Source organism: Dama dama, chromosome 24, assembly GCF_033118175.1.
Source record: "Dama dama isolate Ldn47 chromosome 24, ASM3311817v1, whole genome shotgun sequence".
Taxonomy (NCBI): Eukaryota; Metazoa; Chordata; class Mammalia; order Artiodactyla; family Cervidae; genus Dama; species Dama dama.
Window position 1 is genome coordinate 12,848,149 of NC_083704.1, and position 5,911 is coordinate 12,854,059.

The following is a 5,911-nucleotide window of genomic DNA, read 5'->3' on the forward strand; positions in this document are numbered from 1 at the left end:
CAGTCCACAGGTAGCAAAGAGTCGGACAGGACTGAAGCATCTTAGCACACTACACCCTATAGTTGTGGTAAACATGCTTGATGTCATTGATTCATTTGTTATTGTTTATTATTTATTAATGGAATAATAATAAAGGTTATGTCCTCGTTGGTTGCAGGTAAATCAGCATGCTATTGCTGTTTGTATATTAATCCCATATCCACCAATTTCGCTGACTATTTTATTCATTTTGAGATCTTCTTGTGGGAAGATGGTATCGTAGCCCACCACTTTCTTTAGTACTTCTTACTGTAACAAGATGGGCTTCCCTAGTGTCTCCGTGGTAAAGAATCCGCCTGCCAACGCAGAAGACGCAAGTTTGATCCCTGGGTCAGGAAGATCCCCTAGAGAAGAAAGTGGTAACCCACTCCAGTATTCTTGCCTGGAGAATTCCATGGACAGAGGAGCCTGATGGACTAGAGTTCATGAAGTCACAGAGTCAGACACGACTGAGCAACTAAACAACAACTGTAATAAGATAGAGAAATTGGATTTATCAGAATTTTAGGGGAGAGGTGACTGAAAGCTGGAGAAACAGATGGCTTGGTGGGCTGGTCCTCTTGCAAGAAGCAGCCAGAGCTGAGGACGGCCCACCCAAGGCTTCATGTACAGAGGGTGTCATGGGTTTGAAAAGGGGGGTGACCCGAGGCACTGCTCGGGGATCTCATGAGATAGTGGAGGTTGCATTTTTAGTGATGTGATCCCCTCCTCTGTGTCTTAACACGTCTTCAGTAAAAAAAAAAAAAAGAAAGAAAGAAAAAATCACATCCTTCATCTCGCTGATGTTTTTGCAGGAACCACCGAGAAGGTGGAATTTTGTCTCTGGATACGACGCAGGGACACGGAACCGAAGCTGCCAGCATCCACACAAGGAGGAGGGGTGGAGCCCATGGTCCTGGGAGGCACTGGTGGGACAGCCCCCAATCCAACACTCGGTGTGCAGGTGACGGTCATCAGGGTTGCACGTCCTCCATGGGAGGGACACACGGTCCAAAAATAAGAGTCACTTACCTTTTTTGCCAAAATTTCTTCTTTCAAAGTCTGAGTTTGCTAATTCTTTGACCTCCTTAAAATTAAAGTGTGATCTACGGGGCATGAGAAAAAAATATCACCTTTACATTATCTCCTTAGTGACTTGTTACAGGGCAAAATTCCATCCTTAGATTCATTTCTTCAAGGCCACCTACGCACATAATGAGTTATGGCCTTACGGTATCTGAGGAGGTAATAAACCAATTCTGCATGACTAATGTAAATATAGATTTGTTGATTCATTTAACCCACCAGTGATAAGGAAAAGACAATAGGAAAAGCTTGGAATGTTGGGTCAAACTACCAGGGTTGAATCCTCACTGTTTAATGAATAATCCTGTGCTCTTTAGGGCCATCACTTAGATTTGTTGCCTCGGTTTCCTCATCTATAAAATGGAAATGAATAAATAGTGCTTACCACATAGGATGGCTGTGAAAATTAAGTGAGTGCAACTTCGTCAAGCACTTAGAACATTGTCTACCTCATAGAAAGCAATATTTAGGACTTTCCTGGTGGTACAGCAGATAGGAATCCGCCCGGCAATGCAGGGGATATGGTTCTATCCCTGATCCAGGAAGATCCCACATGCCGCAGACCAGCTAAGCCCGCTGGCCACAACTACTGAGGCCCATGAGCCTAGCGCCTGTGCTCCACAACAAGAGAAGGCACTGCAGTGAAAACCCCACGCTCTGAAATGAGAGAGTAGCCTCTGCTCACTGCAACTAGAGAAAGCCCACGCACAGCAATGAAGACTCAGAACCGCCAAAATGTATAAATAAATGAAAATTATCTAAAAAAGAAAGCACTGTTTATTATTAGCTTTGATTACTAGCATCATTAGAGAGGAAGCCCAAAGAACAGCTCCTTTTGAGGAGATAAAAAGATGGGAAAATCTACCCACAGAGTATGATTGAAAATAATCGGGAGCAATGGAGAGCAGGGACATTGAGAGTGAAAGGAGGCTTTAAAGAAGAGGGACTCAGGACTCCCTGATGGCCCAATGGTTAAGATTCCAGGCTCCCAAGATGGGGGGCTGCCGGTTGAAGAACATGATCCCGCATGCCACACAATGTGGCCAAAATTTTAAAAAAAGATGTGGAACCAGGTAGAAATGGTTTCTCTTTTGAAGTTTCCCATAGAACAATGTCTAGATGCCTGGTCCTGGCATTTGGGGAATTATAAAAGTTTCTCGCCATCTGTACCCTCCAGAGTGATCAGCTTTTGTTGCAATAATGCTGCATGAAAAGGCACCCCGTAACTCAGCACAGACGACACCAAGTATGCATCTGTGGGTCTGCAGGTCAGCTGGAATTGGTTCCAGACTGTGGGTCTGCTCCACAGGGCTCATTTTGTGGTACAGGCTGAGGATAAGTGGCTACTTGGTTCATGTTCTTCTCCTGGTGGAGGTCAGAAGCTTCCAGAGGCCTGGGGGCAGAGCTCACACACACACACACACACACACACATACAATTGATGGTATACAGCTCTGCCCACACTCCATTGACCAAAACAAACCACATGGCCAAGCCCAGCATCCATGGGATGGGGAGGTTCTGTGTTCCCATCCATGGAGGTAGGGCAGAGGCAGTAGAAATATATCCTGAACAAATTCTCACTTTTCACACCTTCTGTCTAAGATTTTATGGTTTCAGTTGTGTCTCCTCTCAGCCGTTCGTTTCTTTTTGCAGCGTGCAGGGTCTTAGTTCCCCGACCAGGGATCAAACCTATGCCCCTTGCAATGGAAGTGTGGAGTCTTAACCACTGGACCACTAGGCAAGTCCCAGCCTTTATTTTCTTTCTATTTGACTGCAACATGCGGGATCTTAGTTCCCTGACCAGGGATTGAACCATTTTTCTTAGACTGAATAATTTAAATCTTTTTCTTCTCTCCTGATAAAGACATCACTCCCTTCTGGCTCTGCTTTCACCCTTGGTCTCATCTTGTTAGACACAACCCATTTTGTTGGTCTTCTTGATTATATGTCCACATTGAACCATTGGGCTTCTGAGTAAAGTTGGAAATACTGGGTTGGGCAAAGAGTTCATTCAAGTTTTTCTGTACTGTCTTACAGAAAAACCCAAAAGAACTTTTTGCCCAACCCAATAGATGCCAGTGTTCTTTTCTAGGATCAGGATAAATAAACAAAACTAACATTTTTGGAATCAATCACAAGCCAGGTACCAAGCTAGACATTCTTCATTCCACGTTAGCAATATTCACACATGTTTCTTTCAATCCTCACAGATCAAGCACCTCCAGGGATTAGGCAGGCACCCAGATGAAGTGAGTGGGATACTGTAGTTTGCTCACATCAGAGGTAACTGCATTGCACGGCAGTATCATTTACTTTATTCACAATCGAAAGGAACGCCTATTGAAATGTAAGCACCGTTTTTTACTTAGTAACTTCTGCAGCAGGCATCTTGCTCTACGCCCATCATAACTCTTCCTATGGGTCACTTTGGAGTAGCATGTTACATTGTCTTCTTTCAACACAGACACACTTTATTCTCTTTTTAACTTTCCCTTTTCTTGGCCATGCTACCTAGCTTGCAGGATCTTAGTTCCCCTACCAGGGATCAAACCAGGGGCCCCAGCAGAGAAAGTGCCATCCTAAACACTGGACCGCCAGGGATTTCCTGACTCTACACATGTGTGCTCAGCTTCTCCATTCGTGTCCAACTCTGTATGACCCTATGGATTGTAGCCCACCAGGCTTCTCCGTTCATGGGATTCTCCAGACAAGAATGCTGGAGTGGGCTGCCATTTCCTCCTCCAGGGGATCTTCCCAACCCAAGGGTCAAACCCGCCTCTTCTGTCTCCTGCATTGGCAGGCAGGTTCTTTACCACAGTGCCGCCTTGGGAGTCCTGACTATATACATAGTTTACAAATTCAACATTTAGACTTCTCTTCCACAAAGAGCACAACTCTTTCATAATTGTCCTTAAATATACAGCTCTCATATATTTAATTATCCCATTTCTGTGGGATATACACTCACAGATAGTTCACTTTCCTCTTAGGTATAAGAAAATGACTACGCAAGAGTGATGTCAAGTGGCAACTGACATTCAGCTGCATCATCAGGTTTTCCTTCAGGAAATGATGAGGACTGGGGTGAAATAGAGAGTGCGTGCCCACCCACGCACCATTCCTCAGCTCTCAACAATTACTGCCATTTAGGAATTCAAGCCCCCCAAAATTCAGATTCATCATATAAAAATTCCCAATGTTTAAGTGTCACTAACATGGCTCAGAGGTTAAAGCGTCTGCCTCCAATGTGGGAGACCCAGGTTCAATCCCTGTGTCAGGAAGATACCCTGGAGAAGGAAATGTCAACCCACTCCAGTATTCTTGCCTGGAGAATCCCATGGACGGAGGAGCCTGGTCAAGGCTACAATCCACGGGGTCGCAGAGTCGGACACGACTGAGCGACTTCACTTCACTTCACCTCAACCATATTAGGATAGATTAAGTTATGCTGTAGTACAAACAAACCCGCAAATGTCACTGGCTCAGCACAAACTCAGACGCAGGTCAAGAGGATTCTCTTATCTGGGGACTCAGGGAGCCAGGATCCCTTGATCTTGTGATCCTGCCACCTCCATAGATGGTTTCCAAGACTACCACTGCCCGGAGAAAGAGATGCAAAATGCACACCAGCTCCTAAGTGCCTTGGTCAGGCAATGACGCACATCATTTCAATTCACAGTTCATTGATCATATAGAGTTGCTTGAGTCCAATGAAGACAGGGAAATTAAGGGGAGCAGTTGGATATTTGATGACCACTCATTGCCCCTACCATAGCAATTAGTTCAAAGCAAATGAACAAACAAGAAAAATCCCTGGGCATATCAAACAAAATACAAATGCAGTCTAGGATCCAATCCAGGGACTAATAATTATTTCGCAGTTGTAAACAACTAGGGCTTGGGACTTCCCTGGTGGTCCAGTGGCTAAGACTCCATGTTCCCAGTACAGGGGGCCTGGATTCAATCCCTGGTCGGGGAACTAGATCCCACATGCCACAGCTAAAGATCCTACACACTGCAACTAACACCCAAGACAGTCAAATAAATGAATAAATTTTTTTTTTTTAAAAAAACGAACTATGGTGGGAATGCAAACTAATACAGCCACTATGGAGAACAGTGTGGAGATTCCTTAAAAAACTTGAAACAGAACTGCCATATGACCCAGCAATCCCACTCCTGGGCATACACACCGAGGAAACCAGATCTGAAAGAGGCATGTGCACCCCAATGTTCATCGCAGCACTGTTTATAATAGCCAGGACATGGAAGCAACCTAGATGCCCATCAGCAGACGAATGGATAAGGAAGCTGTGGTACATATACACCATGGAATATTACTCAGCTGTTAAAAATAATTCATTTGAATCAGTTCTAATGAGATGGATGAAACTGGAGCCCATTATACAGAGTGAAGTAAGCCAGAAAGATAAAGACCAATATAGTATACTAACGCATATATATAGAATTTTAAAAGATGGTAATGATAACCCTATATGCAAAACAGAAAAAGAGACACAGATATACATAACAGACTTTTAGACTCTGTGGGAGAAGGCGAGGGTGGGATGTTCAGAGAGAACAGCATTGAAACAAGTATACTATCAAGGGTGAAAGAGATCACCAGCCCAGGTTGGATGCATGAGACAAGTGCTCAGGGCTGGTGCACTGGGAAGACCCAGAGGGATCGGATGGGGAGGGAGATGGGCGGGGGATCGGGATGAGGAACACATGTAAATCCATAGCTGATTCATGTCAATGTATGGCAAAAACCACTACAATAAAAAAAAAAAATTAAAAAAAA